At 44.5% G+C, this 26,683-nt stretch overlaps 1 long non-coding RNA gene across 1 annotated transcript; it reads left to right on the top strand.

The window, feature by feature from the left end:
- Positions 1–102: 102 nt before the first annotated feature.
- On the top strand, positions 103–20,081 carry LOC116967645. Its single transcript, XR_004410293.1, has 3 exons — positions 103–112; positions 1,155–1,159; positions 20,022–20,081. It is a non-coding gene; the product is annotated as an uncharacterized LOC116967645 (long non-coding RNA).
- The last annotated feature ends 6,602 nt before the right edge of the window (positions 20,082–26,683 follow it).

The following is a 26,683-nucleotide window of genomic DNA, read 5'->3' as shown; positions in this document are numbered from 1 at the left end:
CTATACTGAAATCCTTTTACAATGAATGCTAACATACCATTCGCTTTCTTCACTGCCTGCTGCGCCTGCATGCCTACTTTCAATGGCTGGTGTACCATGACACCCAGGTCTCGTTGCATCTCCCCTTTTCCTAATCGGCCACCATTCAGATAATAGTCTACTTTCCTGTTCTTGTCACCAGTAAATAACCTCACATTTATCCACATTATACTGCATCTGCCATGCATTTGCCCACACACCCAACCTATCACAGATAACACTGCCCCCCAGCTTTGTGTCATCCGCAAACTTAGAGATGTTGCATTCAATTCCCTCGTCCAAATCATTAATATATATTGTAAATAGCTGGGGTCCCAGCACTGAGCCTTGCGGTACCCCACTAGTCACTGCCTGCCATTCTGAAAAGGACCCGTTTACTCCTACTCTTTGCTTCCTATCTGGCCGCCAGTTCTCTATCCACATCAATACTGAACCCCCAATACCGTGTGATTTAAGTTTGCATACTAATCTCTTATGTAGGACCTTGTCGAAAGCCTTCTGAAAGACCAGATATAACACATCCACTGGTTCTCCCTTATCCACTCTACTAGTTACATCCTCGAAAAATTCTACAAGATTCGTCAGACATCGTGTATCTAGACTTTCAGAAAGCCTTTGATAAGGTCCCGATAAGTAGGGGTGAACGGGTCATTTTCAGAATGGCAGGCAGTGGTGAGTGGAGTGCCGCAAGGCTTGGTGTTGGGGCCGCTACTGTTCACCATATATATTATGATTTGGAAGAGGGAATTAGGAGCAAGTTTGCGGATGACACAAAGCTGGGTGGCAGTGTGAGCTGTGAAGAGGATGTTACTAGGTTGCAGGGTGACCTGGACAGGTCGAATGATTGGGCAGATGCGTGGCAGATGCAATATAATATAGATCAATCTATTGGAGGTTATCCACTTTGTTGGCAAAAACAAGGGGGCAGATTATTATCTCAACGGGGTTAAGTTAGGTAATGGGGAGGTACAGCGAGACCTGGGTGTCCTTGTACACCGGTCACTGAAAGTTTGCGTGTAGGTACAGCAGGCAGTGAGGAAAGCAAATGGAATGCGGGCCATCATAACAAGAGGATTTCAGCATAGGAGTAGAGAGGTTCTTCTGCAGTTGTATAGGGCTGGTAAGACCACATCTGGAGTATTGTGTACAGTTTTGGTCTCCTAATTTGAGGAAGGACATCCTTGTGATTGAGGCAGTGCAGCATAGGTTCACAAGATTGACGGAACTGCCACATGAGGAAAGATTGAAAGGACTAGGCTTGTATTCACTGGAGTTTAGAAGGATGAGGGGGTATCTTATAGAAACATATAAAATTATAAAAGGACTGGACAAGCTAGATGCAGGAAAAAAGTTCCCAATGTTGGGCGAGTCCAGAACCAGGGGCCACAGTCTTAGAATAAAGGGGAAGCCATTTAAGACTGAGGTGAGAAAACACTTTCTGTATTTCTGTATTTTTTTATTATTCTGTATCCTCTTTTTTTTAAATTTTTTTTTTTAAATTTCTATATTGCACTACTACGGACTGACGCAAAACTGCATTTCGTTGTACCCATACTCAGTATTTGTGCAATGACATTAAAGTTGAATTGAATTGAATTGAGTAAACACTTTTTCACCCAGAGAGTTGTGAATTTGTGGAATTCCCTGCCACAGAGGGCAGTGGAGGCCAAATCACTGGATGGATTTAAGAGAGAGTTAGATAGAGCTCTAGGGGCTAGTAAAATCAAGGGATATGGAGAGAAGACAGGCACGGGTTATTGATTGGGGACGATCAGCCATGATCACAATAAATGGCGGTGTTGGCTTGAAGGGCCGAATGGCCTCCTCATTCACCTATTTAATAATACCTTAAATGGTGAAGTGACAATTAAATTGAATCTTGAATCGTGAAATTGTCACCCCCCCTTATTGTTAAAGTAGCGATGTTACAAAACCTACCTTCAGCGGTGCTGCAGTTCTGCTAATGGCCGTGTGTGTGACTCCGGCGCCGTGGGGGGGGGGGGGGGGGGGGGGGTGGGGGGGATTAAAATGCAGATTAGCCCCGCTTGTCAGAGGCGGATTTCCTCGGGCAGCTAGCTGATGAAGAAAAATCGATCGGACTTCCGTTCCCAGATTATTTTTAAAAAAATTAGTGGACAATTTAATAATTGGATTAAAATAAAATGCGACATCTAACGCCCTTCACGCCTACAATGTGACAGATCGCAAGAACGGGACAAAACAAAGGGTAAGGTGTGTATTTTACATATAATCTGTCTTCTTGGGATGGCTTTAATCTAAGTCTACATTGCGAAAATGTTATTTGGGCCCCATACTATTCGGCCATGTCTTTCCTGCCGATATGGGGTTCAAATTCACCGCAAATGCAACGTTCCAATCGATGGTGTTCAAGAATCACCCACTAGCAAGATGATTAAAATGCCCATTTTATTGGACAATCAGGTCATGTCGTCTAAATTGTCTATATTTTGTGTTATATTCTCTCCATGATCATTATTTTCAAACTAAATATTCACAACAGTTTGAGTCACATGTATTGTTCAAAAAACAACAATTTTGATTATATTGAGTGGATGTTGCTGGATTAATTTATGGGAATTAAACATAAATTCCTTCCATCTGGCATATAAATTCATGACTGTGATTTTAAAATCACATTATATTGTGAATTCTTGTGTGAATGGGATTAGTTTGTATTTGGATACTTAGGCTATTTAAATAAATTATCCTTTTCTTAAGAAACGGAATCTACAGGACATTCTTAATGGGAAACTAGTGGGCAGAAAGGCATGTCATGCGTGGTTTGAAGAACAAAAACATGTAGTTTACAATGCCAAAATTGAAAAAAGTTGAGGAAAAACAAGGTGTACAGAGTTGCTTATTGGTTACAATCTGAGGAGTATTATGATGCTACTGATTATGACATGCCAATGTACCAGCTAGCAACTGATCTTCTACATGGTCTATTAGCCATATAACAATTACAGCACAGAAACAGGCCATCTCGGCCCTTCTAGTCCGTGCCAAACACTTATTCTCCCCTAGTCCCATCTACCTGCACTCAGACCATAACCCTCCATTCCTTTCCCGTCCATATACCTATCCAATTTATTTTTAAATGATAAAATCGAACCTGCCTCCACCACTTCAACTGGAAGCTCATTCCGCACAGCTACCACTCTCTGAGTAAAGAAGTTCCCCCTCAAGTTACCCCTAAACTTCTGTCCCTTAATTCTCAAATCATGTCCTCTTGTTTGAATCTTCCCTACTCTCAATGAAAAAGCTTATCCACATCAACTCTGTCTATCCCTCTCATCATTTTAAAGACCTCTATCAAGTGTCCCCTTAACCTTCTGCGCTCCAAAGAATATAGATCTAACTTGTTCAACCTTTCTCTGTAACTTAGTTGCTGAAATCCAGGCAATATTCTTGTAAATCTCCTCTGTACTCTCTCTATTTTGTTGACATCTTTCCTATAATTTGACGACCAAAATTGTACAACATACTCCAGAATTGGCCTCACCAATGCCTTGTACAATTTTAACATTACATCCCAACTTCTATAGAGAGGTTTCACGGCAGTCGGGTCACAACCCATGACCCGTACTGTTGCTAGGCTACTCCAAATGGATTACACGCGATGTACTGCAGGTAGGCACTTATCATTGTTTCCAGCGTAGCGGGCCCGTTAAACCCGCTGAATGTCAATTTTTGCGCTGTAAATAATTATGGAAATCGCGTTAAGCGTGTGAGACATTTAGCTGACTTCAGAATTCCAAAAGTGAGGAGAAATTACGGTAGATAGAAGGAAGAACTGAAGGGACAACAACAGACAGAGTGCTTAGCGAACATTGGCCGTTTACTCACTGCATTTCATCAACAGTAAGGCATTATTTGTGTTTTTTCTTGATTCCTTTGGCATCTAAAAAGTTTCAGAAGTGATAAATCTGGCTGCAATTTTTTTTAATCGCCCATGGTTCTCGTGGGTTTTTAAGTACAAAATGAAAACACATCTGAAGAAAAATTTACAGCCAGATTTATCACTTCTGAGAATTTTTAGATACCAAAGGAATCAAGAAAAACACAATGCCTTACTTGATGAAATGCAGTGAGCAAACGCGATAATTCCCAATATTTTCAATGTTTACCAAGCACTTTAGCTGCTGTAGTCCCTTCAGTTCTCGCTTCTCTATTCACAATGCTGTTATTCCTAGATCCCTCTGTTCAACTGCATTCCTCAATTCGCTACCATTTAAAATTGCTAGCAATTGTAATTTATTTACCTATCTGTTACGGATTTACAGCATAACACAATAATATTAAAGTTGTGATATTGAGAATATCACATTTTTGAATTTTCAAGGCAGTCTGGGTGTTTATTACTATTTCCGTCACAACGGTCACTTTTGTAATTAGCTACAATTAGGTGATTAACTAATTATATGCTTTAATTTCAGGTCATCTAAGTAAGATGTTTTATATTTGTTTCAGAATGCTTCAATCTATAATAACTGAAAATTTCATTCAGTTCTCTTAATATTTAAGAAAGTTATGGGCTTTTGATTGTCCTCGATCACAGCTTTTGTGTTAAGTCAATGGAAACGCAATAGGGAACAAGATGCTAATTTACGAGTATGAAAATGGCCATAACCTTTTTAATACTGAAGACATGAAAGTGAATTAGGTGGCAATTTAAACTTCGTTTCATGCTTCATCTGATGGGATAAATTGCAGGCTTGATTTTTAAAATCTCAAAATGTTGTAACATTTAGTTAAAGCGCCTGAACTTATAGTTAAAGTAGGTATGTTGCAAAGCCTACCTGAAGCGTCGCTGAAAATCTGTCGCTGCGGGTGTGCGCGATTTTGGCGCCGTTTAGAGGGGGGCGGGTTTAAAACGCGATTTTCTCTAGGCTGTTCAAATCGAAGATGTTCAGCCTAGTTAATTATTAACGAAAAATCGCTGGAAGACCCCGTCGCAAAAGCTATTATTAGTTTTAAAGGCCTCGTATAATAGTTATAGTAGTTTAAAAATCAATCTAAACCCGCGACCACCGGCAGCTGTCAGGGTCTCATAGAGCAAACAACTGAAGGTATGCTGCTTATTTTTACATTAAAAAGGGCTTCTTAAGATCCCTTTATACAAAGTTTAATATTGCGAGTAGCTCATTTTGGGCGCATTATATCCCGCAGTATTTTTCTGGGCATTTGGAGGCACAAATCTACCGCAATGTGAACGTTCTAAACCAGCGCGTTCACAGGATCCCACTAGAAAGCTGATTTAAATGGACTTTAATTTACAGCAATTAAACACTAAATTCCTTCCATTTGGCCTATAAATTAATGTAAATGAGATTTAAAAATCATGTTTTATTGTGAATTATTTATGAATATTATTTGGACACTTAGGCTATTTAAAAATGTTAATCATTTATTAAGAAATGGATAGATGTTTAGATCTAGTAATTGAAGTTTGAAATTAGCTACACTTGGGTAACTAGCTAATTATATGTTTAATTTCAGGTCATCCAAGTAAGATTATTTTATATTTGTTTCAGAATGGTTCAATCTACTATAACTGAAAATTTCATTCAGTTCTCTTAATTTTTAAGAAGGTTATGGGCTTTTGACTGTTCACGATCACAGCTTTTTTGTTATGTCCATAGAAAATCAATAGGGAACAAGATGCTCATTTCCCAGTATGAAACTGGCCATAACTTTTTAAATACTTGAGATATGAAAGTGAATTAGGTGTCAAATTAAACTTATTTTTATGCTTTATCTGATGGGATAAATTACACACTTGATTTTTTAAATCTCAAAATTTTGTAACATTGCTAGTTAAAGGGCCTGAAGTTTCCACACTCATCACTCAATCACTCCATGACAAAGTGACTCCAGCATTGCATTTCTTGTGTCTACCTTCAGTCTGAAGAAGGGTCTCGACCCGAAACGTCGCCCAATTAATTGATTCTGTGCAGAGATGGAGATGCTGCCGCTGCCGCTGCTGCTGTTGTCCGTCTGTCTGTCCCGCTGAGTTTCTCCGGCATTTTGTGTCCACCTTCAAATTACAAACAAACGCACCGAGCGTTGGCGTAGACGTCACGGCGCACGGTGGGCGGGCGGACAAACGTCGCAGGGGTCACGGCACAGACGGGCAGCGACAGCGGCCAATGGGAGAGAGTCCCGCCCCCTCATAACCTCCGACCAATCAGAGCCGCGTCCCCGCCGCCGGTGACCGCGCCCTATTGGTCGAGCTGTAGCCCCGCCCCACGGACAGACAGCGCCCTCCGCCAATGGGAGCCGATTCCTCACACGTGACCCTGTTTGAAGGCCGTCAACCAATGAGCCTCCGCTTCCAGTCTGAAGAAGGGTTTCGGCCCGAAACGTCGCCTATTCCCTTCGCTCCATAGATGCTGCTGCACCCGCTGAGTTTCCCCAGCAATTTTGTGTACCTTCGATATTCCAGCATCTGCAGTTCCCTTTTGAACAATGAGCCTCCGCTGTTGTGTGAATCAAAGTTTCTAGAGGAGCTGTAGAGGAGCTCTGCTCTATAATCTTTGGTGTGAATTGTCCCTGTACTGCACTGCAGTGCTGTGTGTATACAATACAATACAATACAATACAATACCGTTTATTTGTCATTTCAACCTCACATTAAATTCAAACGAAAATTGGTTTCTGCAGTCATACAAGAAAAGAACCAAGACACACACCAACAGGGCCGGCCTTAGCAGAGCCGGGGACCAATTGGGAAATGTTTTTCGTAGAAATATAAATAAATAATTATAAATGAGTCACGTGTCGTGAGTAACTTGACAATTCGGGGGAGAGTTCCTTTCACAGCATTTGGGGTATTCTTATCGGGTCTGAATCTTGGCTGGACCCATCAATCAAATCTGCTGAGATTTTCCCTCCTCACCTCCAAATTTTTAGAAAGAACAGAAACACGCATGGAGGCGGTGTCTTCATCGGAATTAACAATACCATTCCTTGTTTTGAAAGAACAGACTTAGTCAGCGACTGAGCAAATCTGGTGTCAAGCTACATTTGAGGGTCAGTCGTTACAGATCGGAAGCTTTTACCGACCACCTGACATGAAAACGGAGCCTCTTTTAGATCTTGGATCAAACATCTCCAAAATTAACGCCTCATCACGCTCTCAACTTATCATCCTGGGGGGCGATTTCAATGTCCCGGGTGTAGATTGGTCTGATGGCATACAAAGCGAACTAAAAGGGGCTCTCCAGGAAGCCCTAGCTGACCTTACTCTGGAAAATTACCTGTCCCAAAAAGTCTCTTTCCCTACCAGGCGTGATGAGACAAGTGGCACCGAAAATACTTTAGATTTACTGTTCACTTCACATCCAGATTTAATCTCGGAAGTTTCATCTTGTACAGGAATTAGCGATCATTATATTATCCAAGCAAAACTGCACTTAAAGCTTAAAGTTCCTTCAAACCCACCGCGTAAAATATCCCTCTGGAAAAAAGTGAACAGCAAGGAATCTAAAGGCTTAGCAAAAAAACTGGCAAAAGATTTCTTCAACCTGCAACCAGATAAAAGATCCGTAGAAGACAACTGGGTGTGGCTGAAAAACTCTTTAAATAATATTGTCACAAATCCTGTTCCTCACAAACTAATCAAGGGCCGCATGCATCCTAGGTTTTTGGCAAAACTGAAACGTCTCTGCAGTAAGAAAGAGAGGTTTTATAACCGTGCCAAAAAAAGGGGTACAATATTGGACTGAGACAATTTTACTAGAGTGCGAAAGCAAGGCGATCGTGCAATTAGGAGTGCTCATAGACAACATGTTTCTTCTATTTTTGGGGGAGAGCAGCCCAAGGCTTTTTGGAGATATGTGAAATCCAGACGGACAGACAACACTAGTGTCCAGATGCTTAAAGTGAACAACTGTCTGATCACTAAGGACCAGGCGAAAGCAGAAGCTCTTGCAAACCAATTTCAACACATTTTCACCCGGGAAGATGTGGAGCCTTCTTCATTTCCAGTCCTTCCGCCCAGCCCATATGCTGATATGCCTGCTATTAAAATTGAGGTTGAAGGTGTCAAGAGGTTATTGCTCAACATCAATGCCACAAAAGCAATTGGACCAGATGAGATACAGAATCAAGCCCTCAAGATCGCAGCCGAAGAACTGGCTCCAGTTTTGCAGTTCATTTTTCAACAATCACTTGACTCGGGCGATGTTCCGCTGGATTGGAGGAAGGCTAACATCACTCCTCTCTTTAAGAAGGGTTCAACCACCAACCTACACACTTACTGAAGTTCCCCTTTAAAATCGCAACAGAAAAATTTAAATATTTGGGTATTCAGATTACTAGAAAATATAAAGCATTATTCAATGCTAATTTCATGCCTTTATTAAATAAACTTAATACTTTGATTAAATTTTGGAAAACACTTCCCTTATCATTATTAGGTGGAATAAATGCAATAAAAATGATCTTCCTACCACAATTACTATACCTATTTCAATCTATACCGGTATATATACCAAAATATTTTTTTTTTAAATTAGACTCTAATATTACTAATTATATTTGGGACTATAGATCACATAGAATCACAAAAAAACACTTATGTAAACCAAAAGAGGTCGGGGGACTTTCACTTCCGAATTTTATGTATTATTACTGGGCAGTGCATATTAAGAATATGATTTATTGGTTGGATAGTTAAACCCAACAGACAGAATGGATAAAAATGGAGAAGGAGGATTGCCATCCTTGTAATATAGGAACGATCCTCTTCTCCCCAAAAAAACTGAATAATACAATATATAAGAATAACCCAATTATATATGGTACAATAAGAATTTGGAAACAAATAAAATTATCTTTAAAATTAAGAAATCTATCACTGTTAATGCCAATAGCGAATAACCCTTTATTTAAACCATCTCTAGTTTAGACATATAACCAATGGGAAAATCTCGGAATTAGAAGGATCGGGGATATGTACGAAATGGGAAACTTACTATCATTCCAACAACTACAATTAAAATTTAAATTGAAAAACAACCAATATTTTAAATATCTTCAGATTTGCGATTTCGTGAAAAAATATATACAAGGATATCACAAAGTAACTCCTGACATTGGAAGAAGCAATGAATATTGAAGCTGACTCACAAAAATTAATATCATATTTATATAATAGTATTCTAAATATAGACCTACCATCGACAGAGGTACTTAGAGAAGAGTGGGAACGGGAACTAATGATAAAAATTACGAAGGTTAAATGGGAAAAATACCTGATATATATTCACAAATGTTCAATTAATGTAAGACATAATCTAATTCAATTTAAAATTGTACATAGATTATATTATTCAAAAACAAGATTGAACAAATTTTATCCAAATATATCCGCCACTTGTGATAAATGTCTAGCCCAAAAGGCAACTATAACACACTCCTTAGTTTCCTGCATAAAACTTTATAGATTTTGGAATATTTTTGAAATATTTATAAAATTATTCAAGACAAGAATGGAACCTAATACTGAAATGATTATATTTGGCGTAATGGAAGATGGGAATAAATTGAACACATCTCAAAATCTATTCCTTAACTATGGTTTAATAATAGCAAAAAAATTAATTCTTAAATTTTGGAAGGGTACATCAATACCAACGCTTAAAATGTGGATTGCAAGTATGTTGGACACCGCTCATCTTGAGGAAATGCGATTCCTCCTAATGGATAAATCAGACCAATTCATAACGAGTTGGTCTCCATTCGTCGTTTTTTTGGAATCATATGGTGCAACACAATTGTAAAATATAACTGTTTCAGGACTGGACGAGGGTTGGTCAAGATTATAAATAATGATCTCCTTTTCTTTTTTATTTAATTTTATTTTCTCTATTCTCTCTCTCAACTTTCTTCATTTACTCGTTTTCTTTTTTCACACACTATATATTTCACATCTTTCTATCCTTTACTATCTAACTTATTTTTCTTATTCTAATCTTTTTTCAGTGTAACAAAAAAAAAAAAAAAGAAGTTGTACATAAAATGGATTATGAAAATATATATTAGGCACTTTGGTGCCATATGACTGTACTTACTTCTAATAAAATAAAATATAAAAACATTTTAAAAACCACCAACCCAGCGAATTATCGTCCTGTTTCACTAACAAGTACTTGCTGCAAATTGCTGGAGCATATCATTGATAGTAATCTGATGCGACACGTGAGCAAACATAATATTCTTGCCGACAACCAACATGCATTTAGGAGGCATAGATCATGCGAGTCTCAGCTTATCCTGACGACAAATGACCTGGCCAAGCACCTTGACAGTAACATCATCATGGATTTAGTTGTGCTGGACTTTTCTAAAGCATTTGATGTCATCCCACACCAGAGACTGCTTCGGAAGCTTGACTTCTATGGTATTCGTTCCAACACGAAACGATGGATTTCCAGTTTCCTGACAAAACGTCTTCAAGAACGTCTGTGTGTGAACGGAAAGAGCTCCAATTGGCATCCAGTGTTGAGTGGTACACCCCAGGGCACAGTACTTGGCCCACACCTATTTTTGCTTTACATAAATGACATCCATGAAAAAGTCGCAAGTACGACCAGCCTATTCGCTGATGATTGTTTGCTGCACCTTCCAATTAAGTCAGCGGATGATGAAGATGCTCTCCAAAAGGATCTCGATACTATGGTTGTGGTCACAACAATGGGGCATGCAGTTCAACCCTTCCAAATGTGAAACCATGCATGTCACCAGAAAGAGGAATCCAGGCGAAACATCTTACAACATACTTGGTGTCACCCTTGAAGAATCCAAACAAACAAAGTATCTTGGCATCAAATTGCAGAATGATCTGCATTGGAATGGTCAGACTCATCATACAACAGTGAAAGCAACAGGTGTCCTAAACTTCCTGAGGCGCAACTTTCATCATTGTTCAACTTCTGTCAAGGAGAAGCTGTATTTCACCCTCGTTAGACCTCATTTGGACTATGCAGTTGCAGCATGGGACCCATACACAACTCAAAACATTTCTTCCATCGAACGTGTCCAAAGACAGGCAGCTTGATTTGTTGCTAACACCTATGAGAGAGAAGCGAGTGTCACCAAACTTCTGAATTCTCTCGGGTGGAACCCTCTCCAAGACAGACGTGAAGATCACCGTTTGACCTGTTTTTACAAAATGTTAAATGGTCAGCTAGACATAGATTACAAGACCTACACCAAACCCAAACCAATTAGGAGCAGACAAGGGCATTCGATCCAATTTGTGATCCCAGCTACAAAGACAGATGTGTACAGCAATTTGTTCTTCCCACGCACAATTAAAGCATGCAATAATCTCCACCAAACTATAGTTACCCAACCAGATGCAACTAAATTTAAAGTAGCACTTTCTTCCCAATAACCCTTTCTGGCTTAATCCCTCCCTTCACCACCTCCAGTTTAAATTCCAGTTGGAATATTTTGGAGGACCAAGAAACCAAGAACCAACCAAGAACCAAGGAGAGTCTAGCCAGTAGCAATTAACACATCGTTTATTATTCACAGCGGTTGTTATCCATGTTCGTTTTGTAAAAAAATCCGTATGGCGAATGTTTTTTTTAAATTCTTCATTTAACAAAGCGAATTTGTATTTCCATATGAAATACGGAAAATTAACGCGGGGCCCCCCTTGGGCGCGGGGGGTGGGGGGTTTTGTGAATGTGTAGGGGGTAGTGTGTGAGGAGGGGGGGAGTGTTTGAGGGGGGTTGAATGTGTGAGGGGGGTTGAATGTGTGAGGAGGGGGTGAATGTGTGAGGGGGGGTTGAATGTATGAGGGGGAGTGTGTGCGGGGGGGTTGAATGTGTGGGGGGTTGAATGTGTGAGGGGGGGTTGAATGAATGAGGTGGGTTGAATGTGTGAGGGGGGGTTGAGTGTGTGAGGGGGAGTGTGTGAGGGGAGTGTGTGAGGGGGCAGTGTGTGAGGGGGCGGTGTGTGAGGGGGGAGTGTTTGAGGGGGAGTGTGTGAGGGGGGAATGTGAGGGGGGAATGTGAGGGGGGAGTGTGAGGGGTGGAGTGTGTGAGGGGGTGAGTGTGTGAGGGGGGGGTGTAAGGGGGGGTGAGTGTGTGAGGGAGGAGAGTGTGTGAGGGGGGAGTGTGTGAGGGAGGGTGAGTTTGTGAGGGGGGTGAGTGTGGTCTGGTCCGCTCCCCGGCTACAGGGGCCGTTCCGGCGGGAAAGGAAATGTCCGTCGAACACACTGTCTGCGAGGCTGCTGCTGCCATATAACCATATAACAATTACAGCACGGAAACAGGCCATCTCGGCCCTACAAGTCCGTGCCGAACAACTTTTTTTTCTCCCTTAGTCCCACCTGCCTGCACTCATACCATAACCCTCCATTCCCTTCTCATCCATATGCCTATCCAATTTATTTTTAAATGATACCAACGAACCTGCCTCCACCACTTCCACTGGAAGCTCATTCCACACCGCTACCACTCTCTGAGTAAAGAAGTTCCCCCTCATGTTACCCCTAAACTTCTGTCCCTTCATTCTGAAGTCATGTCCTCTTGTTTGAATCTTCCCTATTCTCAAAGGAAAAAGCTTGTCCACATCAACTCTATCTATCCCTCTCATCATTTTAAAGACCTCTATCAAGTCCCCCCTTAACCTTCTGCGCTCCAGAGAATAAAGACCTAACGTATTCAACCTATCTCTGTAACTTAGTTGTTGAAACCCAGGCAACATTCTAGTAAATCTCCTCTATACTCTCTCTATTTTGTTGACATCCTTCCTATAATTGGGCGACCAAAATTGTACACCATACTCCAGATTTGGTCTCACCAATGCCTTGTACAATTTTAACATTACATCCCAGTTTCTATACTCAATGCTCTGATTTATAAAGGCTAGCATACCAAAAGCTTTCTTTACCACCCTATCTATATGAGATTCCACCTTCATGGAACTATGCACGGTTATTCCCAGATCCCTCTGTTCAACTGTATTCTTCAATTCCCTACCATTTACCATGTACGTCCTATTTTGATTTGTCCTGCCAAGGTGTAGCACCTCACATTTATCAGCATTAAACTCCATCTGCCATCTTTCAGCCCATTTTTCCAAATGGCCTAAATCACTCTGTAGACTTTGGAAATCCTCTTCATTATCCACAACACCCCCTATCTTGGTATCATCTGCATACTTACTAATCCAATTTACCACACCTTCATCCAGATCATTGATGTACATGACAAATAACAAAGGACCCAACACAGATCCCTGAGGCACCCCACTAGTCACCTGCCTCCAACCCGACAAACAGCCATCCACCATTACCCTCTGGCTTCTCCCATTCAGCCACTGTTGAATCCATCTTGCTATTCCTGCATTTATACCCAACAGTTGAACCTTCTAAACCAACCTTCCATGAGGAACCTTGTCAAAGGCCTTACTAAAGTCCATATAGACCACATCCACTGCTTTACCCTCATCAATTTCCCTAGTAACCTCTTCAAAAAATTCAAGAAGATTAGTCAAACATGACCTTCCAGGCACAAATCCATGTTGACTGTTCCTAATCAGACCCTGGTTATCCAGATGCTTATATATATTATCTCTAAGTATCTTTTCCATTAATTTGCCCACCACTGAAGTCAAACTAACAGGTCTATAATTGCTAGGTTTAATCTTAGAACCCTTTTTAAACAATGGAACAACATGCGCAGTACGCCAATCCTCGGGGACTATTCCCGTTTCTAATGACATTTGAAATATTTCTGTCATAGCCCCGGCTATTTCTACACTAACTTCCCTCAATGTCCTAGGAAATATCCTGTCAGGACCTGGAGACTTATCCACTTTTATATTTTTCAAAAGTGTCAGTACTTCTTTTACTTTGAACCTCATAGTATCCATAGCTACTCTACTAGTTTCCCTTACCTCACATAATTCAATATCCTTCTCCTTGGTGAATACCGAAGAAAAGACATTGTTCAATATCTCCCCCATCTCTTTTGGCTCTGCAGATAGCTGTCCACTCTGTCTCTCCAATGGACCAATTTTATCCCTCGTTATCCTTTTGCTATTAATATAGCTGTAGAAACCCTTTGGATTTACTTTCACCTTACTTGACAAAGCAACCTCATATCTTCTTTTAGCTTTTCTAATTTCTTTCTTAAGATTCTTTTTACATTCCTTATACTCCTCAAGCACCTCATTTACGTCATGCTGCCTATAATTATTGTAGATCTCCCTCTTTTTTCGAACAAGATGTCCAATTTCCCTTGAAAACCAGGAATCTTTCCAATTTTTACTGTTTCCTTTCAACCGAACAGGAACATAAAGATTCTGTACTCTTAAAATTTCCCCTTTAAATGTCCTCCATTTCTCTTCTACATCTTTCCCATAAAACAAAATGTCCCAGTTCACTCCTTTTAAATCATCTCGCATCTCACCAAAGCTAGCCTTTCTCCAATCAAAAATCTGAACCCTAGGTCCAGTTCTGACCCTCACCATAATTATATTGAAACTAATGGTATTGTGATCACTGGACCCGAAGTGCTCCCCAACGCATACCCCCGCCACCTGTCCCGTCTCATTTCCTAACAGGAGGTCCAGCACTGCCCCTCCTCTAGTAGGTACCTCTATGTATTGCTGCAAAAAACTATCCTGCACACATTTTACAAACTCCAAACCATCCAGCCCATTTACAGAATGTGTTTCCCAGTCTATGTGTGGAAAGTTGAAATCTCCCACAATCACTACCTTGTGCTTACTACTAATATCTGCTATCTCCTTACATATTTGCTCTTCCAATTCTCGTTCCCCATTTGGCGGTCTATAATACACCCCTATAAGTGTTGCTACACCTTTCCCACTTCTCAGTTCCACCCAAATAGCCTCCCTAGATGAGCCCTCCAATCTATCCTGCCAAAGCACTGCTGTAATATCTTCCCTGACTAGCAATGCAACACCTCCACCTCTTGCCCCTCCAATTCTATCACACCTGAAGCAACGAAATCCTGGAATATTTAGTTTCCAATCACAGCCCTCCTGCAACCATGTTTCACTGACCCCCGTCTCTTATTCTCTGTTTCATTCCTTTTTTTTCTTTCTCCTCTTGTGTCCGACATTTGAAATATTTCTGTCATAGCTGCCTCAGCTGCAATGTTGCACCAGTGCCTCTGGACACGTGTTTGGGCAGCAAAACCCGTCCCTCACGCTTGGTTGAGACAAAGATAGTAGAGGAGCTCCTCTAGTGTGTGTGGGCAGGAGGCGGCGGCGGCTGCCACTTTGTCGGCGGGCGGGCGGCTGAGGCATAGACGGGCCTCGCCCCACCCACCCACCGCTGCAGGTTGGGACCGGCTCCACCCGCCCGCGCCCTCCCTCCCCCTCACTCTCTCCCTCTCCACCTTCCTCTGTCCCTCCCTCTCTCTATCCCTCCTTCATTCACTCTTTCCCCCTCTCCCTCCCCCCCTCCGATATTTTTTACCGATATTTGGGTAAAATCCCCTGTCGTTCATCCCGTACACATTCCTGTCCATAAAACCCAGCTAGTAGTGGAGTCGTAGAGCGTGGAAACAGGCCTTTCAGCCCAACTTGCCCACACTGGCCAACATGCCCCATCTACACTAGTCCCAACTGCCCGCGTTTAGGATTTGAGATCCTTCGCAAAATCCACCCCTCTGTCCCCCTCCCTCCCTCCTCGCCCTCTCCCCCATCTCTACCACTAACCCTCTCTTCCTCTCCCTTTCTCTCTCTCGCCCTCTCTCTCCAAGACAATACTAACTCACCCCTCCCTATCTCCCTCCCTCTCTCCCCTCTCTCTCACAATACTAGTTCTCTGAATAAGGGTCTAGACCCGAAACGTCACCCATTCGTTCTCCAGAGAGATGCTGCCTGACCCACTGAGTTACTCCAGTACTTTGTGTCTATCTTCGGTTTAAACCAGCATCTGCAGTTCCTTCCAACACAATCTATTCCTGTCTCTCCCCTATCCCTCCTTCTCTCGCCCCCCTCTCCTTCTCCATCTTCTCCTTCTCTCCCACTCTGCCCACAGTACTAACTCTCTCTCTCCCTCTCCCTCCTCAATTCCCTCCTGCTCTCTTTCCCAGTCTCCACCATCGTTCACCTCCAGTTTGAGGGGCAGGGCGAGGAGGAGGGCGACGCGGGGGGGGGGGGGGGGGTTAATCGAGTTAAAACTCTCTCCGTTTGCAATAAGGGGTTGGGCGGGGGATGCAAAACGCTGAAATCAGGGGGGGGAGGTCGGTGTGGGTGGGGATAAACAATTCTCCGTTTCACACTCTCTCCCTTTCACGCTCTCTCCAGGAGGGAGGGAGGGCAGTCGTTCAAACCGGGACGAAAAGGCAACAACAATCCCATCTAAAGCTGTAAGATATCGTAGAGTTGATAAACTCGGAGTAAAACGCAACGAGACACATAGAATTTTAAAATGCTGCTGCTTTCTTGTAGAAACATTGTTGTTGATTATGTAAATATTGAAAGATCCATTATAAGGTCATCAGTGATAGAAGCAGAATTAGGCCATTCGGCCCATCAAGTCTACTCTGCCATTCAATCATGGCTGATCTATCTCTCCCTCCTAACCCCATTCTCCTGCCTTGACCCCATAACCCCTGACACACATACTAATCAAGAATGTGTCTATCTTTACCGTCTCCTCCCTTTCTCTCTCTTCCTCCATTCATTTCTCTTTATATGTCCTCCCCTCTCTCTCTCTATCCCCTCTCTCATTCCCTCCTCTAACCCCGCCCTCCTTCTCTCTCCACCATTTCTCTTTATCTCTCTCTCGTCCTCTTCCTCTCACTATCTTTCCCACTCACACCCTCTCTCTCCTCCCCCACATTCTTCTCTCCCACCACCCCACTTCTCTTTTCTCTCTCTACCACGCCCCCTCTCACTATCTCCCCCTCTCTCTCGTTCACTCCCTCTCTCATTCTCTCTCCCTCTCCCTCTTGTTCTCTCTCGTCCTATATCTCTTGTTCGTTATCTCTCTCTCTCCCCCTCCCCCCCCCCCCCCCCCCCCCCACCCACCGATCGCACAAAGCGCATGGGGGGTCCTGGGAGCGACGAGGGGACCTTTCAGACCCCCGCATGTTTTGAGAGGTGGGGAACAATCCCCTCCCATGTTTTGTGAAACATGTTGCAGCGAAACCGAAGCCTCCGAAGTCGAGTCGCAGCCGCAACCACAGTCACCGCAGCCTCCGAAGTCAGCAGCTCCGTGATGGTACGTCCACAGTCTCTGCGACCGGAGCCCTCAAGGTCGATTCCAGTTGGAGGCCGCCAGCTCCTAGAATCTAGCAGCCCCGGGACTGGCTGTAGTTCCCAGGTCAGCTCGCCTGCCCCGGGACTGGCTGTAGTTCCCAGGTCAGCTCGCCTGCCCCAAAACTGGTTGTAGTTCCCAGGTTGCGAAAACCAATTGAAAAAAAATACGCCTGCGGGCCAGACGATTTCGGGTTACGGGCCGGACTCGGCCCGTGGGCCGTAGGTTGCCGACCCCTGTCCTCTATCTCAGGTCTCATTGTGACCCACCTCCCCCCGTGTTTTAAAACGATTACCGCCTTTGTGAAAGCAGCAATTCATTCACTCAAACATTAGTTTTTCTGTTACATCGCCGACAATCGAAGAACGATTGAGAAAACAAAGAATAACTCATGGTTTGGGAGGTGCGACATATTCCCGCTTGAGGAGCTGCCTCATAAATTGGCAACGAGCAAGATATCGATGCAACCATTAGTGATCAACCGATTGCCCGCGGGCTGGCGAGGCCACTGTTTGGTGTTTAAATGTTTATTGTACATGATTGCTTCACGTTGTGGATTGGGAGACCCGTTCACAGTCACTCGCAGCTTCGCCGTTATCGCTACCCCGGACATTGTCCCAGACCGCTGTCCTTCAGATACGGTAGCATCCTGCCCACCCGTGTCCCAGAGCCGGAGCCCCGGTCGCCAACACACCCTATCACCCAGATACCTGCCCTACAGATGGGGAACGATCCTCAACCTCCCCCGAGCGCTCCCGACCGCCTCTCCCCTCTATCCCAGACTGGGATCCACGATGCCGGCCACACTCTCGACTCCAGCCACTTGCCCACAGCTCCAGACACCGTGCCGACGCCAGACCCCCTTGTCGGCCACGTGAGACGTCTGGCGACCCCCGCGGCCACGGGGCGGCGAAGGCTGGATACACACGTATTGGCTGCGAATACGCACTCGGGACATTGGCTGAGGACGGGGCATCCACCACCCCCCCCCCCCCCCCCCCACCACACACACACACACACACACATGTGGTCAGTTTGGAGGGATATGGGGCAAACGCGGGCAGGTGGGACTAGTGTAGATGGGGCACGTTGGTCAGTGTGGGCAAGTTGGGCCGAAGGCCTTGTTTCCACACTATATCACTCTATGACTCCCGGGAGTCTGGAATTATTGAGTTCTGCAAATATTAGTAGGCCAGACATCCACTGACTTACAATATTTATTACTGTAATAAACTATTTACATGTGATTTAAAGATGATAAAGCATTAACAGACATTGCTGTGTGAATGAACAGTTTGAACAATGCTGCTGACGTCATCATCAATCCGCAGCAGGAGCGTGGGCCGCTGATGAAGACGTCACATCCGGGATCCTGCAGTTCCAGCTGTAATTCCCCTGTCCCCCACTGGGGGCAGCACAGGATATCCGGCACCAGCAGCAGCTCCGTGTATCCGGGTCACGTGACAGCAGGCATAGCCGTCTCTGACGTCACCGCCCGCCCGGCCCGGGAACCGTTGGATCGTGGCCGCTTAAAGGGGAGGGCGGCCGCTTAAAGGGGAGGGCGGCCGCTTAAAGGGGAGGGCGGCCGCTTAAAGGGGAGGGCGGCCGCTTAAAGGGGAGGGCGGCCGCTTAAAGGGGAGGGCGGCCGCTTAAAGGGGAGGGCGGGCTGAGGAAATTCAAACAGGCCTCTCTCCCCACCAACATCCCCATTATTTTTACAGGGGCACGGTGGAGTCTGTACTCACGTACTGCATGAACACGTGGTACTCCAACTGTAACTGCTCAGACAGGACGTCTCTGCAGAGGGTAGTGAGGGGAGCAAAGAGGATCATTGGCGTCTCCCTACCCTCGGTATAAGAACTGTTCCAGAGCCGCTGTCTTACAAAAGCTCAGAGAATTGCTAAGGACAAACTGCACCCCCTCCACTCACACCTGGATCTCCTGCCATCAGGCAAGAGATATCGCAGCATCAAAGCCCGGACTACCAGACTGCTAAACAGCTTCCTACCACAGGCTGTGAGGCTGCTAAACAGTCACTCTGTACTCACAGTCACTTGATTCTGCGGCTTTGCACTGACATTTTAATAACTGGCACTGGCCACTCAAATCAGCTGCCCTGGACATTTTAATGATTGGTTTTACTGTATTTTAATGTTGCTGTTTTACCTGCTTTTAACTATTTATACTGTTTCATCAGGGACTGGATTGTTTTTATTGTTATTATTGTGAAATGTTTTATGTGTCATGTGCGATGCCCTGGGAAACGTCTTCTCATTTTGCACTGTACAACTGTTGCTTTGCAAGATGACAATAAAGGTTGATTTGATTCGATTTAGATTTAAAGGGGAGGGCGGTCGCTTAAAGGGGAGGGCGGGGAATCGGCCAACAATATTCCGGTCCCCAGGGCGGTGACGTTCACACCCAGAGATGTTCACACGTACACAGTCAGTCCGGGTCTGGCTTCCTGCAGCGACATCAGTTCCTTCTGCCCGATCGGACCAAACTGATTCCCCTCCAGCCTGAAACAAGACCAGGAATAAAGAGGCAATAAACAGATTAAACAAGTGTCAATAACAGGGACTGGCGTTAATGTTTCAACATTTACAGAACAAAATCACAGAAGCCCGCGCTTCCCCTGATATTTTATCACATTAAACATTAACACAAACACTTACCAGATCCACTCCAGACTCAGTATGAGGGTCAGTATGAGGCGGCGGAGAGCAGGGACACATCGGTCTGTGAGGGAGTTGTTTCTCAGCTCCAGCTCCGTCACCGTGGGGTTTGTACTGAGAGCGGAGACGAGATCTTCGACTCTAGAATCTGTGAGACCGACTTCCCACAACCTGGAGATGAGAGAGAGTGAGGGTGCAGGGCACAGAGAGGCAGGAGACGGTGCAAATCCCCAGTGTTTATCAGTGACACAATTACTGATCATATTAATGTTCAGTGTCAGACACACAGTGAGTGTAAACACAATCTCTCACAGTCTGGGACTTACCACAGTCTCTGTATTTTACAGTCCGGGTTCCTTAGAGCCGCAGACACCAGTTTCACTCCGGAATCTCCCAGGTCGTTGTCTCCCAGTCTAAACACAAACAGACAGAGTAAGAAACAAACTGATACAAACCCTGGGGCTGAGATAACGTCTCCCAAACGGATATTTCTGCAAGCACATCAGCAAGTTATTGAATAAATCTCCGTGGTTGTGGTGTTTGGTGACTCACCATTTATTCACATTCCCCAATGTTTCCCGTGCAGAGAACATAGAAATTATGTGCAGGAGTAGGCCATTCGGCCCTTCCAGCCTGCACCTCCATTCAATATGATCATGGCTGATCATCCAACTCAGTATCCTGTACCTGCCGTCTCTCGATACACCCTGATCCCTTTCGCCACAATGGCCACATCTAACTCCCTCTTAATTATAGCCAATGAACTGGCCTCAAATACCTTCTGTGGCAGAGAATTCCACAGATTCACCACTCTCTGTGTGAAAAATGTTTTTCTCATCTCGGTCCTAAAAGATTTCCCCCTTATCCTTAAACTGTGACCCCTTGTTCTGGACTTCCCCAACATCGGGAACAATCTTCCTGCATCTAGCCTGTCCAACCCCTTAAGAATTTTGTAAGTTTCTATAAGATCCTCCCTCAGTCTTCTAAATTCTAGCGAGTACAAGCCAAGTCTATCCAGTCTTTCTTCATATGAAAGTCCTGACATCCCAGGAATCACTCTGGTGAACCTTCTTTGTACTCTCTCTATGGCAAGAATGTCTTTTCTCAGATTAGGAGACCAAAACTGTACGCAATACTCCAGGTGTTGTCTCACCAAGACCCTGTACAACTGCAGCAGAACCTCCCTGCTCCTATACTCAAATCCTTTTTCTATGAATGCTAACATACCATTCGCTTTCTTTACTGCCTGCTGCACCTGCATGCCTACTTTCAATGACTGGTGTACCATGACACCCATGTCTCGTTGCATCTCCCCTTTTCCTAACCGGCCACCATTCAGATAACAGGCTACTTTCCTGTTTTTGCCACCAAAGTGGATAACCTCACATTTATCCACATTATGCTGCATCTGCCATGCATTTGGCCACTCACCCAGCCTATCCAAGTCACCTTGCAGCCTCCTAGCATCCTCCTCACAGCTAACGCTGCCCCCCAGCTTCGTGTCATCCGCAAACATGGAGATGTTGCATTCAATTCCCTCGTCCTAATCATTAATATATATTGTAAATAGCTGGGGTCCCAGCACTGAGCCTTGCGGTACCCCACTAGTTACTGCCAGCCATTGCGAAAAGGACCCGTTTACTCCTACTCTTTGCTTCCTGTCTGCCAGCCAGTTTTCTATCCACATCAATACTGAACCCCCAATACCGTGTGCTTTATGTTTGTATACTAATCTCTTATGTGGGACATTATCGAAAGCCTTCTTTTTTTTTATTTTGTTTTTTTTTTTGTTTATTTTATTAGAAGTTAATACAGTACAAAACAATACAGTGGAACCTAATTTTAGGTGCCAACTATGTCATACCGTGATCCATTCTATGTACAACCTCTAGTTTTATGTTTTGAAAAGGAAGTAAGCAAGACAAGAAAAAGAAAACAATGGAAATGGGAAAAAGAGGAAAAACAGATGGTAGAGAATAGAAAAACGCGAAGTGTGTATATAAAAAAAGAAAAAGTGGAAAGTAGAAATAGGAGAGAAGGCCCCTTAAAAGAGAAATTTTCAAATCTTTATTCAGAGATGTAGATCTATCCACGGCATGAACTGAAATCAGCAAACTTTACGGTACCGCTGCATCACATGATTCCAAAAAGTCGATGAAAGGAGACCAACTCCTTAAGAATTGGTCATATTTATCTATTAGTCGGAGTCTCATTTCTTCAAGGCGTGCTATGTCCATCATATTCCTAATCCACATTTTAACAGTTGGTATATCTGTATTTTTCCAAAATTTAAGTATCAATTTCTTTCCAATTATTAACCCATAATTTAAAAAAACTTTTGGTCTTTATTTAAATTGATATCTTCTACTATTATTCCAAATATAATCCATTCCGTTTTAGGTTCTATTCTTGACTTGAAAAGCTTTGTAAATATATCACTCTAAAATGTATTCAACTTTGTACATCTTACAAATGAATGTGTTATATTAGCGTTTTGAAACAAACATTTATCGCATCTGGGAGAGACGTTTGGGTAAAATTTATTCAACCTCGGTTTTTGAATAATATAGTCTATGTAATAATTTGAATTGAATTAAATTATGTCTTGCATTAATGGAACAATTATGTGTGTTCATCAGATACTTTTCCCATCTATTCTTTGAGATCTTTATCATTAGCTCGTGTTCCCAATCTTCTCTTAGTGCTTCTGTTGAGGGTAATTCTCTATTTAATATCTATATTACTAAAACTCTGTTCCTGACCGATTTTGGCTTTCTGTGCTGCGGTTTCCGAGAGTACACCGCCACCTACGGCCGTCATTTTTGGCCACCTCGCTCAGAGCCCCCCTCCGCCGCATGTGTGCCGAGGATTTTTCCCGTCGATTAAAATTGACAGAGATATTCATGTTTTTACAACATTCCCCATTCTCTCTGCTGCCCCTGCTGGAGGGAGGGGGAGGGACTATAAAACCAGGACGTGGTGTGCCTCAATCAGTCTCTGCAAGTGGTGTGCCTCAATCAGTCTCTGCAAGTGATGTGCCTCAATCAGTCTCTGCAAGTGGTGTGCCTCAATCAGTCTCTGCAAGTGGTGTGCCTCAATCAGAGCTTTGAATGACATTGACAAATGTCTACAGCACTGTGAGTACCCTTAATTTGGTTTGAAAATGAAAATATGGTTAGAGGTAAAAAAGCACTGCCTGCAAAGGGTTGTTTGGGTATGGGTTGAAGTAAAAAGGCACTATCTCTCCCCCCCCCTCTCCTCTCCCCCCTACATCTCCTCTCCCCCCCCCCTCCCTCTCCTCTCCCCCCTCCGTCTCGTCTCCCCCCCCCCCTCTCCTCTCCCCCCCTCTCCTCTCCCCCCTCCTACACCCCCCTCTCCTCTCCCCCCTCTCCTCTCCCCCCCTCTACTCCCCCCCTCTCGTCCCCCCCTCTCCTCTCCCCCCACTCCACTCCTCTCCTCTTCCCCCCCTCTCCTCTCCCCGCTCCCTCTCCTCTCCCCCCTTCCACTCCTGTCTCCCCCCTCCCTCTCCTATCCCCCTCCCACTGCTCTCCCCCCTCTCCTCTCCCCCCCTCCTCCTCCCCCCCTCTCCTCCCCCCCTCTCCTCCTCCCCCCCTCCTCCAATCCCCCTTCTCCTCCCCCCCTCATCATCCCCCCCTCTCCTCCCCCCCCTCCATCCCCTCCCCCACCATCCCTCCCCTAAACCCCCCTCCCCTCCACACACCCCTACCCCCTCGCTGCTCCCCACCTCTCCCCCGCCCCTCATCTCACGCCCCTCTCAACACTCCCTCTCTCTCCCCCCTCTCTCTTCCCCCCCCTCTCTCTCTCTCTCTCCCCCATCCTCCCCTCCATTAGCGTGAGTGCGGGAGGGGGGGGGTTAGTTAGTGTGTGATGCTGCATGCCGCCTCCCCCCCCCCCCCACAACCGCACGTTGGGGGAACAGACCCAACGGATCTGCACTTGGTCTAGTATTATTATAAAAGTATGATATTAGTTTTTGGGAATCAGCCTTAATATTCATTGCTTCTTCTAAAATATATGTGTATATTTCTTCATAAAGTCACATATCTGTATATATTTAAAATATTGATTATCCTTCAGTTTAAATTTTAAATGTTGAAATGATAACAGTTTGCCCAATTCATACATATCTCCTACTTTCCTAATCCCCAGTCTATCCCATTGTTGATGTGTTTTGTCGATGAGAGATGGTTTGAATGCGGGGTTGTTCAGTAGTGGGGTTAGTACTGATAGATTATTTAATTTCCAGGATACTTTTATTTGTTTCCAAATTCTTATTGTATTGTGAATAATTGGATTCTTCTTATATATTATACTATTCAATTTTATCGGTGAGAGCAAGATCGTTCCTATATCGTACGGATAGCACTCCTCTTTCTCCATTCTTATCCACTCCAACTGCTGAGTGGAACTATCCAACCAGTACATTATGTTCTTAATATCTCTCACTCAGCACGTCACCTTTCCCACCCATGACAAAGGTCACATCCTTGACCTGGTCTGCTCCACAAATCAACCGGTACTCGACCTCCATCCTTGCCTCTTCCCCCTCTCTGATCATAAGCTTATACGGTTCACCATCCCTTCTCCGACACCTCGCCCCCGCTTCCTCCGAGAAATCACCTTCCGTAATCTAAAATCCATTGATTCCCACCATCTCTCTGACCTGCTCTCCACCACTCTCCCCCTGGACTCAACCCCCATCTCACCTGATGATCTCACAAACCATCTCAACTCCACCTTGTCTACCTCCCTCAACACTCTGGCCCCCCTCAAAACAAGAACCGTAACTTTCAACACATCCTCACCCTGGTACACACCTGCACTTCGTAAACTGAAACAGACTGATCGCCAACTCGAACGACTTATAAAGAAATAATCTCTCACAGTCCACCTTGAAGCTTACAAACTCCACCTCACTGACTACAAAGATGCCCTCATTGCTGCAAAATCTGCCTACCTCTCCTCCATATTCACCGATCCCTGCCTAAACCACAGAACCCTCTTCTCCACAGTGGGCAACCTCCTCGAGCCTCGAGCCAACACGCTCCCTACCTCTACTCCGGTTCTCTGCAACTCATTCCTCCACTTTTTCGCTGATAAAATCAGCACCATCTATCAATCTTTATCCCCTGTACCCGACTCCCCAGAATCTACTCCACCACCTACCAAGGCCCCTCCTTTCAACATCTCCACTGACCTCCTTACCCCTCCTCCACACTGCTTCCTCTCCCAGTTTGACCTGGTCACCCCTATTGAATCTCCAAACTCATCAGCTCTTCCAAACCCACTACCTGCTCCCTCGACCCTCTCCCCACTCCCCTGTTGAAGTCCTGCCTCCCCGTTCTCTGCCCCTACCTCACTAATCTCTTCAACTCCTCATTGTCCCAAGGAATTGTCCCCTCCGCTTTCAAAACTGCTGCCGTTACACCAATCTTAAAGAAACCTGGTCTTGATCCCTCCTCTCTCATTAACTACCGCCCAATCTCAAACCTCCCCTTTCTTTCAAAAACCCTGGAGCGAATCGTTGCGTCGCAACTTCATTCCCACCTCCTTGCGTATAACCTACTTGAACCCCTCCAATCTGGCTTTCGCCCCCTCTATAGCACAGAAACTGCTCTCCTCAAAGTCCTCAACGACCTCCTCACCTCTGCTGACACTGGTTCCCTCAGCATCCTCACCCTCCTCGACCTGAGCGCAGCCTTCGATACAGTGAACCATAACATCCTGCTCACCAGGCTCAAAGACCTCGGCATTGAAGGCTCTGCACTCAGCTGGCTCCGTTCCTACCTTTCCAACAGATCCCACTTCATCTCTCTCAACAACCACACCTCTGCTACAGCCGCAGTCACTCAAGGCGTTCCCCAAGGCTCCGTACTCGGCCCCCTCCTCTTCATCATCTACATCCTCCCCCTTGGTCAGATACTCCGCCACTTCAATCTGGACTTCCACTGTTACGCTGATGACACCCAGATTTACCTTGGCACCAAATCCCCCCACACCCCCCCCCCCCCTCTCCCATATCAACTCCTGTTTGTCAGCTATAAAAACCTGGATGCAACATAATTTCCTCAAACTCAACAGCGATAAGACAGAATTCCTCCTCATAGGCTCCAAAGCCACACTCAGCAAAATCAATAACCTAACTCTCACCATCGACGGCACCACTGTCTCCCCATCTCCCCAGGCCCGCAACCTTGGCGTGATCTTTGATTCCACCCTCTCCCTTGAGCCTCACATCCGCCATGTCATTAAAACCTCCTTCTTTCATCTCCGCAACATCGCCAAACTCAGACCCTCTCTCATACCGCCTGCTGCTGAAAGACTCATCCATGCCTTCATCTCCTCCCGACTGGACTATTGCAACTCACTTCTCCTTGGCATCAGCTCCACCTACATCAACCGACTCCAACTGGTCCAGAACGCAGCCGCCCTTCCTGAGGAATTCGGCTCTTTTTCAGGTTATAGAATAAATTGGAACAAAAGCGAAATTATGTCTTTAAAACCACAGGATTCGAGACACTTACTAAAATTCCCCTTCAAAATTGCAACAGAAAAATTCAAGTATCTGGGTATTTAAATTACGAGAAGACACAAATCATTATTTAGTGCCAATTTTATGCCACTATTAAATAAACTGAATGATATGATTAAATTTTGGAAAACGCTC

The sequence above is a fragment of the Amblyraja radiata genome, chromosome 40 (assembly GCF_010909765.2).
Source record: "Amblyraja radiata isolate CabotCenter1 chromosome 40, sAmbRad1.1.pri, whole genome shotgun sequence".
Taxonomy (NCBI): domain Eukaryota; kingdom Metazoa; phylum Chordata; class Chondrichthyes; order Rajiformes; family Rajidae; genus Amblyraja; species Amblyraja radiata.
This window is presented reverse-complemented; position numbering and strand designations above follow the sequence as displayed.